This window comes from Doryrhamphus excisus, chromosome 2 (genome assembly GCF_030265055.1).
Source record: "Doryrhamphus excisus isolate RoL2022-K1 chromosome 2, RoL_Dexc_1.0, whole genome shotgun sequence".
Taxonomy (NCBI): domain Eukaryota; kingdom Metazoa; phylum Chordata; class Actinopteri; order Syngnathiformes; family Syngnathidae; genus Doryrhamphus; species Doryrhamphus excisus.
Window position 1 is genome coordinate 27,903,738 of NC_080467.1, and position 13,436 is coordinate 27,917,173.

The 13,436-nt window shown below is 37.3% G+C and overlaps 1 long non-coding RNA gene across 1 annotated transcript in view; it reads left to right on the forward strand.

Annotated features, from left to right (window-relative positions):
- The window catches only part of LOC131112547 (uncharacterized), a 65,503-nt gene that overhangs the window by 18,780 nt on the left and 33,287 nt on the right, over window positions 1-13,436 (forward strand). The window contains exons 3-4 of the long non-coding RNA XR_009121401.1: window positions 126-204; window positions 496-660. This is a non-coding gene — a long non-coding RNA (uncharacterized LOC131112547). The remainder of the gene's footprint in view (window positions 1-125; window positions 205-495; window positions 661-13,436) is intronic.

Genomic DNA, 13,436 nt, shown 5'->3' on the forward strand with positions numbered 1-13,436 from the left:
GAGGTTGGTGACAGGACACCATCCGTCTGGGTGTTACATTGTTTGGTTTATTTTGTTATGTTTTTATGCTTTGTTCTACTTATTTTGGGTTCCATTTTTTATTTGGTTCTTTTTCTTTGTGTCAGGAGGCCAAAGCGCCACTAATTGGTGATGAGCAGCAGGTGGAAACGGCCGAAAGCGAGCAGACGAGGACATTTGACACAGGTGTGATATTTACCCACAATCTGGTTGCTAATACTTGTAATCAAACAGTCAATTGTTGTGTTTTTAGTCATGTCTTGCACATGTTTTCCAGCAAGGGCCACAAGGATGCTACTTTCACACTTTCCACATGTTTTGTAAAGCAACATGTACATATGCTAAGGAGTTAGAATCAAATTTTTTCTCATAAAGGGGACCTTTTATGCTCATTTTTCGGCCCTTTGAATTGAGTTTTGGACTCCTATAGAGCAACTACACACAATAACCAACACACAAAACTTGATGTACTTCCAGAATCTGCACCTATTCACCTGGATTTCTTTGGATTTCGTGGTTCCCACAAAAACAGCCTTTTAATATACAGTCGTATGTGTTGGATTCCGAATCCGATCCGGAAGTAGAGACTGGACAGTCTGAAGTTTCTGAAGAAACGAGGTTACTTCAAGACGTCTCTCAATGGTAAGTAGCTTTAGCATTTTAGCGTTTTCTACAGCATGGGTAACGTCTAATGTATTATTATAACTTTTGACACTTTTACATCACAACTTTATTCTTTTTTATTTTTTATGTTTTATTGTAAAATTCAGACTTTTCCTCATTCGATTACAACTTTTTTCCCTTAATATTTTGACTTTATTCTTGTAAAATTACTGATGATTTTTCAATTTAAAAAAATGTTAAGTTTGTTAAGTTGTTAAATTATATTTTTAGAATGTTCTACCGTCCAATAAAAAACAAGCAACAGGCCACAAATGGCCTCCGCGCTGCACTTTGGACACCCCTGATGTAGTGCACGCATATATAACCCATATACTATAACCAAATATAACCCACGGGTGTGCAGTTACCTTTGTAAACATTTTTCCAAACAGCTGTTACACTTGCGTTAACGCGGTGGGAGGATTTTGGGTAAAGGTTTAAAAAGAGCCGCGACAAATTCACAGAAAGGAGCCCGTCCTTGACCTTGTGGCGACCCGACGGGCCGTGCGGCTCTCACCCCAATAAACAAGTCCTGTAATGTCAAGTTAAGTGTGATTAATGCCTGCAGGCCCCTCCAAGTATTTGCTGCTTACAATACCCAGAACAGCGTTTAGGCAGCCATCCAGAGAAGAAAAGACACTATTTCACTTTGAAAGCTCTTCTCTTTCCAACCAATCACCGACGTTATTATTTACCTTAATGAGCTTTTATTTTGGACAATGACGAGCGAGAGCTGATCCTAAACCAGCTCAAGTTGTGGCTTTAAAGACAACAACAACTGGGAAGGGAAAGGAAAGAAATGCACTCCACTTTTCTTGGCTGGTGGCCATCATCGCCGGGGCATCGGAAGTACGCCTCAGTGTGTGTGTGTGTGTGTGTGTGTGTGTGTGTGTTAGATGTTAATGGAGATACACACTAGCGGCCAACAGGCAGTGACTTCAGTATTGCCATTACAACATCAAAAATAGCTAATTATATATATATATATATGTATGTATATATTTATATATAATATACACATATCATTTATGTATTTATTTAATCAACACACAGTAATCATTGGGAGTAATGCATAACCATAGCACATGTATACTGTATACTGTATATATAAATAAGGCAGCAGCTGTACCATTACACATTACATATATACTATGTGTTTGTATGTGTGTGTATGTATGTATATATATATATATATATATATATATATATATATATATTTATTTATTTATTTATAATATACACATATCATTTGTTTATTTAATATGTTTATTTAATCAACACGTAGTAATCATTGGTAGTAATGCATAACCATAGCACATGTATACTGTATACTGTATATATAAATAAGGCAGCAGCTGTACCATTACACATTGCATATCTACTATGTGTTTGTGTGTGTGTGTGTATATATATTTATTTATTTATTTATAATATACACATATCATTTATGTGTTTATTTAATCAACACATAGTAATCATTAGTAGTAATGCATAACGTATACTGTATATATAAATAAGGCAGCAGCTGTACCATTACACATATATACTATGTGTTTGCGTGTGTGTATGTATATATATGTGTATATATATATATATTTATATAATATACACATATCATTTATGTATTTATTTAATCAACACATAGTAATCATTGGTAGTAATGCATAACCATAGCACATGTATACTGTATATATAAATAAGGCAGCAGCTGTACCATTACACATTACATATATACTATGTGTTTCTGTGTGTGTATGTATATATGTGTATATATATATATATATTATATATAGAATGATATAAATATTTAACATTTAATATTTACGTTGTACTCTACAATTGACATTTTTGTCTCCATGAAAAAAGTCTGATTCCGCTCCATGCTGTCCATCATGGCAGTGAACATGCTGTCAGATTACTCGTCACCAACTTAGAAAATACACAAAAGTACACAATTCTGTTTTGATTATTATTTTTTTCTCATATTCCGATTCCATGTCTGTTGAATTCTGCGCTATGCCTCATGGCGTCCGACGTGCGTCCTAAAAATGTGCTCCCCTGTGTGTTCTTCATGTCGGGAGGGGTGACTGTGATTGTGGCGGTAAGACTCAGGGCTGCCCCTCATATTTTGATGGCGTGTCGTAACAGCCGCTGATAGCATCTCGCTTTCTCGTCGCCTTTTTACCTCCTGAAGCTGTCAGGAAGATTCACAGGCTTTCCTGATCCGTGGCAGGTCAAGGAACAAATCAAAGGTACCTAAAATGCAAAACCAGCGGCCCTGACAAGTCGTGTGGAAGACGAGAGCGCGCATTCTTGTACGGTCGTGTAGTTGGGACATGTCCGCCGCTCAGTTACAGCTGTTTCCATCCCACAGTGGGGTGGAACGTCCTGCCAATGCGCTCCCTGAGATACATTCCGACATGTCAGGGAATGTGATAGAAGACATTGGTCATTACCATCGGGAGATAACCCTCCCTGGAAAAAAAAAAAAAAAAGAACTCCATGCTGAGCAGGACCCCTGCTGAGGATGAGCTGGAATTTCCCACAGTGGCTACGTTTACATGGAGTCAAATAACCCTATCATAACCTGAATATTAGCAATAACCCGGTTGCCACGGCCATGTAAACACTAATAACCCTTTTGAACCTGAATCTTAATCCATCTAACCTTAATATCAGGTCATAGGGATATCCCCATCATAAGGAATATTGATTTGTGTTTGGAACATGTTCCATTCCAAAGGAATCTTGGGTCTTTTACAGGAAGTATTGATTTTGAAGAGGAAACGAACCATCTCATTAATGTGATGATAGACAGAAAAATGTTTACATCGTTTATAGACAAGTACTACCGGTCCCGGGTCGGTCATTATACGCCTTACTGGTGTTGTTTTGTTTTTGTATACAGGAAGTAGAAGCTCCAAGCCTATTGTTTTTGTCCCTGTCAAATGGAGATATTTGAGTTTGGTAATTGGTAATGGTTTAATTTCATTAGAACATGCATCAGATTACAATTGAATGCATCACATAATCAGTTCCCAGTTCCACATGTCCAAAAAGGAGTAGGAAGAAGCAAAGCTTATTAAATCCTACCCCTCCATCTGGTACTTTTACAATCAGTAACTGTTACATTTGTTCACTTCCTGCTATCCTAATATAATTTAAGTGTTTTTGTATTTTTTTTTTAATTTTAATTTTAATTTTTACAATCAGTAACTGTTACCTGGCGGCACGGCGGTCGAGTGGTTAGCGCACAGACCTCACAGCTAGGAGACCAGGGCTCAATTCCACCCTCGGCCATCTCTGTGTGGAGTTTGCATGTTCTTCCCGTGCATGCGTGGGTTTTCTCCCACATTCCAAAAACATGCTAGGTTAATTGGCGACTCCAAATTGTCCATAGGTATGAATGTGAGTGTGAATGGTTGTTTGTCTATATGTGCCCTGTGATTGGCTGGCCACCAGTCCAGGGTGTACCCCGCCTCTCGCCCAAAGACAGCTGGGATAGGCTCCAGAACCCCCGCGACCTTCGTGAGGAAAAAGCGGTAGAAAATGAATGAATGAGTAACTGTTACATTTGTTCACTCCCTGCTTTCCTAATACAGTCAAAGTTTTTTTTCTTTTTTTTTAAATCACGTACCGAAGTAGGAGGTGATATGAGCATCCAATGCCATAATGGGTACCATAGTAAGTGTCAATATAGTGATATATATAGCACATCATGACTGGTTCAAGACTCTTCATCCTTGTATTTAGCAAACATCAACTGCTTGTATTGTTTCTTGAATTGGCTCATCGTTGTGCATTGTTTGATTCCCTTACTTAATCCATTCCATAGTTTGATTCCACATACTGAAATGCTATGGCTTTTTAACGTAGTCCTAGCATAGAAGTGTTTCAAATTTACTTCTTCCTTTTTTGTGTTGGATCCTTAAAGTAGAACTCCCGAGAACTCCAAGAGAAAATCTTTGCCTTTTTGCTGTTCGACAAGTGTTCTTTAAGTAGATCCTTAAAAACAGCAGAGCGCTCCTGTCTAACAGATCATCTTTGGTGTTTTTGCAGTAGATCATGAACAACTGCAGAGCATTCCTGTCCAATAGAAGATCTTTGACTGATATTTCTGCTGTCTCTTTGAATAACTTTCAAATAGAAGATCTCTGATGAGTGTTTTTACAGTAGATCCTTCAGAACTCCTGTTTTGAGTGCTCCTGTCCGTAGATCTTAGTGTTTTTGCAGTAAATCCTCAACAACAGCCCACTCCTGTCAAACAGAAGTTTCTCCTGTCTGTTTGGATAACGTTCTTTTAAATAGAAGATCTCTGACGCGTGTTTTTGCAGTAGATCCTTCAAAACCACAGAGTGCTCCTGTCCGGTAGATCTTAGTGTTTTTGCAGTAAATCCTCAACAACAGCCCACTCCTGTCAAACAGAAGATCTTTGAGTCACGTTGTTGCTGCTTGACTGGTGTTTTTGCAGTGGATCCTTAAAAACAGCACAACACTCTTGTCAAATAGAAGATCTTTGTCTGGTGTTTTTGCAGTGGATCCTTAAAAACAGCAGAACATTCTTGTCAAATAGAAGATCTTTGTCTGGTGATTTTGCAGTGGATCCTTCTAAACAGCAGAACACTCTTGTCAAATAGAAGATCTTTGTCAGGTGTTTTTGCAGTGGATCCTTATAAACAAATGAGCGCTCCTGTCAAATAGAAGATCTTTGGTGTTTTTGCAGTGGATCCTTAAAAACAGCTGAGCGCTCCTGTAAAATAGAAGATCTTTGTCTGGTGTTTTTGTACTGGATCCTTAAAAACAGCACAACACTCTTGTCAAATAGAAGATCTTTGTCTGGTGTTTTTGCAGTCGATCCTTAAAAACGGCAGAGCACTCTTGTCAAATAGAAGATCTTTGTCTAGTGTTTTTGCAGTGGATCCTTAAAAACAGCAGAACATTCTTGTCAAATAGAAGATCTTTGTCTGGTGTTTTTGCAGTGGATCCTTAAAAACAGCAGAGTGCTCTTGTCAAATAAAAGATCTTTGTCTGTTGTTTTTGCAGTGGATCCTTAACAACAGCATAGCGCTCCTGTCAAATAAAAGATCTTTGTCTGTTGTTTTTGCAGTGGATCCTTAACAACAGCATAGCGCTCCTGTCAAATAGTACATCTCTAGTACAAGTGTTGTGCATGAGACCAACGCAGTGCTAGCATCAACATATTTGATGGCGTTCTTATTCTTTTAAAGCGTAACCTTCCACAACGATCCGCGCCAATGGAAAGGGTTCAACAATCCGCTTTGTCCAAGCCCTCCCCTCATCACTATGTTAAAACCTCCACGAGAACGGTTGGGGGTTCAGCTGTCAGGTGTCTTTATGGAGGCTTTCTAACAAGCCCAGGTTACAAGATCGTTCCCAGAAGGATCGCTCTGATACCCGGCGAGATGCCAGCTCGTACAATAGTCTCCATTTCGTACTCGGCCTATTTTTGTGGCCACTGGAGCTCTACCAGATCTCCTCCACAATAAAGCTGCTGCCAGGGTTCGTGAAGGAACCTCACGCTGGCTACCAGCAACATGAGAAAGCTCACGAAGACCAGGGCTCGCCTTAACCGTCCAACTGGCCGATCGTCAGCTCATCCTCGTGAATTTATGACCGCCGAGACCCCTTATTTTCTGCCTCTCCCGCAGAGATAAGGAGGCTTTTTTCTCCCTAAAAAAAAAAAAACCCCGCTGGGGTGGGGCGGGGCCGGCTGTACTTTTAAAGAATACACTCAGCTGCTGGATGAAGTCATCAGCAAGCACATTGCGGGGTGTCAACACAAATGTTTCACGCATAAGACCCACGAGGAATGAACAGCATTCGGAGGTCACGGCTGGCGAGGACCCGAGTCCTTCGGGACTTTTAAATGTTAGTGTCTGCCTTTCAAGAGCACGGGGTGTCACCTCAAAAGAGATATGCCCACTTCCTGTCACTTTCGACTGGGAATGACGTCATCGTGCCATTGATATGACGTGCTAGCATTTCCAAATAACGACATTAGTACAGTATATACTCCATAATATACTGCAGTACTAGCAGAACCCGGTATCAGTTCAGATATTATCGTTCTAATGGAGATCCCATATACGGATATTTTTTAGCACTTTACTTTATTGTACAGTAAACCTTGGATATATCGGACTCGGATATATCGGAAATTCGCTCACAACGGACAGATAAAAAAGAACCGATTTTTCTGTAATGCATTTCCAATAAAAATTCATTGCATATATCGGATTTTTTATAACGGATTTCGCCTATTTCGGACAAAATCTCCAGTCCCGTTCCAATGCATTTCCATTAAATTTCCCTCGCATATATCGGATGGCCGCATCGTGGCGCTCCGATTCGCCGAATCGTGACAGGCCGCTATACGACGTCATTTGCAGCGTTTGCAGCATTGCCTGCGCGTCCAGGTACATTGGAAACATAGTCAAGGAAGTGCCTTTTTATAACGGATAAAATCCGATTTACGCATATACCGGATATAAATCCGATATATGCGTAAAACGGACATTTTTCAGTATACGCATATAACGGATTTCGCTTATATCGGACAAAACCAGTGGGAACAATTGAATCCGATATATCCGAGGTTTACTGTACCATTACTAGCCAATACTGATATAGGCAGCAACACATAATGCATCTTTTAATGTAAAACCACCGGATGCATATCACAAATAAATGCTATTATAATAAATTAAATATATTTCAATATACATCCCTAGCATGTTTTCCCGCTAGCATGATAATAACCCAAACAATTTTGGGTTCCTACTCCCACAGTTCCTACTTTCACTTTGTTTTTAGAGACAAAGACTTTCAATTCAATTCAAAGTGAACCGGGTCCCGTTTACCCAACTACCGGCGCCGTGCTCCTCTTTAGGCTCTTTCACGAGCATTTTTAGGGGAGCCCAAAAACAACTGACAACAGAGACGGCGAGATCATGTTCAAAAGGAAGACGCATGTCTGCGGCATGCTGGCCTCTCTCCGGCCCGAGGCCATTCCTTACGCTTCCACTCATCCCGAGCGTCCAAATTTAGCCCCGCGGCGCAAGTTTCATGCTAAGTTTCAAATTTGCGGCGGAGTCCGAGTGAAACGGCCTCCTCCGCATTGTTGACTCTGGACGAGTTCCTGCGCCCTGCACAAAATCCCCCGCACTTGAGCTTTGATTGCTTTGTACAGATCCTCCGTAGTGCGCTTGTTTGCTTTAGCTTTGAGGAAGATCAAGACACCAGGCCCTCCTTAAGCCTCGTCCCAGCGGGTAACGGCAGACCCTCCAGCAAGGCACTTACGCTGCTATGTAAGACTACCAGGGCATGTACTCATGAGCAAACCAACATAAACCCTACCATGCAACAGAAGATCAGATTTGCCGATATGTAAACAACAATACAGTGGAACCAGTTTTGGTCATTAATTCCTTCCAAAAAAGTTAGAGTGAAACATAGAGTGAAAAATGAAATTTTATATTTTGTAAAGAAAAACCCGGATCCCCAAAGTAGTAGACGTAGTAACAGGAAATAAAATAGACAGAAATAAATATAAATAACATAATAGATAACATCTTTGAATGCATCTTCTGAATGCCTGATACAGTATCAGTACTTTTGTTGATTTTTTTTCCGCCAAAAATACATACAATTTGCTTAACGATGCATATTCTTTGACATATAACAGGCCATAATCAAACACCCAACAGTGATCATTTTTTTACTAATTTATTTTGAACAACGATGACCGAGTGAAAGCGTAAAATTCGAACTGTGAAGTGACGAGGGACGCCTGTACGGATGTAAAAGCATATTATTAGTCTGAAATTTTGTTGTTTTTTTTCCAAATATTTTAACTTTCTTCTGAAATAATTTTTGTAATTTTTCTTCCTGTAATGTTATGAATTTATTCCCATAATATTATATATTTTTTCCCAACCTTATTTTCCAAAATTTACAAAATTTGTCTCATAATATGACCTCTGTTTTTTCTTAGAAAACATAAACATTTTTCTCGTTAGAATACATCTTTTCTCTCTGAATATTTTGACTTTATTCTTGTCAAATTAAAGCTGTTTTTTAATTTCTGTAGTTTTTTTAATTTAATTATGTTTGCTATGCTTTTCAATATTTTTGTTTTGTTATAATTATTATATTATTTTCCAGATCTTTTAACTATTTTCTAGGAATTTTTTTTCTTGTAATATTATGAATTTATTTCCATAATATTATAACTTTTGCCACAACCTAATTTTTCCGAAATTACAACTTAACTTAACAAATTAAAAAAAAAATTCTCGTCATATTTGGACTTCATTCTTGGAAAACGAGAGCTGATTGAGTCCTGAATATTGAACAAAAATATATATGTTTACATATTTACCCCTATTTCTTACAGTAGCATGACATGAATGAATAGTGTATTGACACGATGTGCCCCCCCCCCCCTGTCAATGACGGTCATTATGACAGGTCTGCACAGTGTTTTCAGTATTAGGTTCCCGGGTGCCATTTGGTATCAGCGGGGCATGACAGGTTAAGGGGCAAATGGCAGCACTGGCCCCCACCAGAGCCGCCCCCACCCCTCAACGGGTCCCAGGGGCTGGCGCCAGGCTAGCCCTGCAGGCAGCCGGGGCAAAAAATAACCTCTCTGCAGTTGTCGGGCAGGGGGAGAGAGGCAAGGAGAGCATGTCACAGCCGGGCTCGGGTTTCAGTGGCTGTCATCAGAGAGCGCTCGTTACTTGGGGACTAATTATCTCAGGACACGCGTCAACAAGTGAGCTGTCAGCCGTCGCAGTGCTACCCTCCGTCCAGCAGGTGGACAAGGTGCAGTGACAGGTAGACTGAGATCGGTACTCGCTTTAGGAATGGAACCCACCACCTTGAAATACAGTAAAAATAGCGAAGGATGCTAGTGACACAGTGATTTTTTATTATTCTGTAAAAAGCTATTAAAAAAAACAATAATACTGCTAGGAATGGAATGTTTTACCTCTGCTTTAAGCAAGACATGTAGAAGGCTTGTTGGGAAAATATTACGTTCAAAATTCACTGTACCCCTACATCTCTTGATACAAAACAAAACAAAGTATGATACTGTTTGCAATGGAATATTTTCCCTATGCTTTGAGCATGATACGTTGTTGATGTTGAAGGCTTGTTGATAAAAGCAAAGAAAAAATATCCCATTCCAAATCCACTATATCCTGAGCATCCTTTGATAAGGAATGGAATATTTTCCCTTTGCTTTGAACACATGTTGAAGGCTTGTTAATAAAAGCAGAAGGAAAATGTTCCATTCCTTATCAAAGGATGTTTGGGGCAAAGTGATTTTTTTTTTGAATTCTCTAAAAAAAATAGCTAAGAGAAATGAACAGCAGAGAAAAAAATATTCCATTCGAAATCCACTATATCCTAAGCATCCTTTGATAAGGAATGGAATATTTTCCCTCTGCTTTGAACACATGTTGAAGGCTTGTTAAGAAAAGCAGATGGAAAATGTTCCATTCCTTATCAAATGATGCTCAGGATATAGTAGATTTCGAATGGAATATTTTTTCTTTAGGAATAGGATAAGGAATTGAACATTTTCCCCCTGCTTTGAACACTTGTTGAAGGCTTGTCAATAAAAGCAGAAGGAAAAGGTTCCATTCCTTATGAAAGGATGCTCGGGGCTGAGTGTTTTTTGGGGGGGGGGATTCTGTAAAAAAAATAGCTAAGAAAAATTAAAAGCAAAGAAAAATATTCCATTCGAAATCCACTATATCCTGAGCATCATTTGATAAGGAATGGAATATTTTCCCTCTGCTTTGAACACACGTTGAAGGCTTGTTAGTAAAAGCAGAGGGAAAATATTCCATTCCTTATCAAAGGATGCTCGGGGCACAGATATATTTATTTATTTATTTATTTATTTTATTAAAAAATAGAGAAATTATACTATTAAGAGTACACTATTTTCATAAAAGCGAAAGGAAAATGTTCCAACATTTTTGGTTATTCTTGGTTATTCTATTTTTCCTGTTTTTGCTGGGTGTTATTTTATTTATGCGATAACAAACAAGCGATGGGCCGCAAATGGCCGACTAGTTAGCTTGGTGGCTTCCCATGTAGCAAGGGAACGACCTGCATGTGACAATAAATATGATGAGTCTATATGAAATGTATTTTTTTATGAATATTTTTGGGTTGAAAATACATATTCAAGGGAGAAAATGTATTTTAGACATTAAAATGTGTACAAATAAAAAGACTGTTAAACAGGATTTTTTTTAGTTTTAATGTTTGAATTTTTTAATTTTTTGTTTTAAAATTAAAATTAAAATTAAAATTAAAATTAAAATTAAAATTAAAATTAAAATTAAAATTAAAATTAAAATTAAAATTAAAATTAAAATTAAAATTAAAATTAAAATTAAAATTAAAATTAAAATTAAAATTAAAATTAAAATTAAAATTAAAATTAAAATTTTATAAATTAAAATTATAAGTAAAATTTTATAAATTAAAATTTTATAAATTAATTTTATAAATTAAAATTTTATAAATTAAAATTAAAATTAAAATTAAAATTAAAATTAAAATTAAAATTAAAATTAAAATTAAAATTAAAATTAAAATTAAAATTAAAATTAAAATTAAAATTAAAATTAAAATTAAAATTAAAATTAAAATTAAAATTAAAATTGAAATTGAAATTGAAATTAAAATTGAAATTAAAATTATACAATTTAACTTATAATTTTAAGTTTTTTTATTTTAATTTTAATTTTTTGGTTTTTAATGTTTTAATTTTAATGTTTTAAAGCGATGATGCAGGGTGGCATGGCTGGCATCCGGGGTCGAGTCATCGGGCCTGAAAAAAACGACCAACAGCATAACAAAACAAAAACAAAGCACAAAGTCATAATACTATAAGGAAATAACAAAACAAAAATATTCCGGAAAAAGGATGTTATTGGTTTCAAAAGTCATCTTATTGTGAGAAACAAACAAAACAAACAATAATTATTTCACAGTTCTGAGTGTAGTTAAAAAACAGTTGAAGTATTATTTTCCTTATTTGCTATGCGACACATTTAGAAGTTCTCCTCTTTTACAACGGAAGAAAAAGTCAAATCCAATAATGGCTGATATACACGGTCAATGCCTTTGACCAAAAAATGTCCGATGTTAGAGGTTTGGTCAATAATAATTGCATTCAGAGATATCCAAAATGACACAAAGTGGCCGTCACGTCTAACTGTACGTTATTAATTGCCCTCTTGTACCCTGTTTATTTTGGGGTGTTGTCTAAGTGAGCAAATATTTATATATGCATTCCAAACCCAATTACTGGACAGCAGCGAGGAAGCTAAAGAGCTGATTTGCATGCTGAAGGATGAGCTGGACGTTAAACGACACCTCCGATGCAACGTGATGAATATGGATTTGTTTCTTCTGGGTGCTTTGACGGTCAGCAGAAACGTGATATCGGGTCAATTTCGCTCATGAGGACGAGCCGGATCATCCCGGTTTAAGACGCGAAAGCCCTGACTGGCTAATTAGGTTAGCTGGGATTTGAACCTGAGACTGTTTATGTGCCATTATGTCAATGTAAGAGGCTTAGTTTTGTGATGGAATGATGATATCACCAACGTGACAATTTCCACTGGTGCACGTTTATACGTACAACATATCCATAAATGACAAGTTTAAGCCTTGGTGGAGGTCTATGAAAATTCATATGTTGACTTTATTACAGCTTTTTGTCATCGAGATCAAGATGTTTTATCAGCTTCATATTTTTGTGTAGAACTAACAAAATTAGTTAATATCCAAATAAAGTTTAGTTAGTTCCACATAATAAATCAAATATTTTAACAAGAACATAGCAAAACCTGTTTATGAATTTCTAAGTAAGGTTTTTACCTTTATTAGAGCCCTCTAGACATGAAATAACACCCCTATAATGCGCAACCTACGAGATCACAAGAGACAGCTTTAAACATCGCATGCTAGCGAGCGAGCTAGTTAGCCTGCAATTTATTTATTCTCATGTTATTTATTCCCTTATACTGTTAGGAATGGAATATTTTCTCTCGGCTTTGAACAAAACATGTGGAAGGCTTGTTAATAAAAGCTGGTGAGCTAACTAGTTAGTCTCCAATGTATTTATTCAAACAGAGTGGGGAAGAAGGACAAAGTGTGAATCCAAAAATGTACCATTTCCACACAAAATGCGAGAAGAACTTGTTTGTACTCTGTCATGTCGAACATGCCAAGGTTAACTACCTGCAGTGTGAAGGTAATCTAATCCAATGTCATGTCGGTCTCACTTTACAATAGGGAATTTTTAGGAAAACTGCTATAGACTGACGGAGTGATGTTCAAGTTGGCTGTAGCGAGGGATGACTTTGACTCTGGGAAAATTTTGACATATTTCCCTTAAAGGGGACGTATTATGTTCATTTTTGGACCCTTTTTATTGAGTTGTGGTCTCCTATAGAGCAGCGCCACACAATAACCCGCACAGAAAACACAGAAACACAGAAAGTAATAAAGAAATAGCAATAAGCCATATATGGAAATCCACCCTTCTGTGACATCACAAAGGGAACTGTTTAACCACACCTTTTCAAACCGAGCGTTTTGAGCCATTTCAGGCTCACTTCCAAATGTGTAAACCTCATTATCTGAAACTTTGGCATCATTTAACATGAGAATAAAAAATTCCAAGTACATTTATTGGTCAGAAA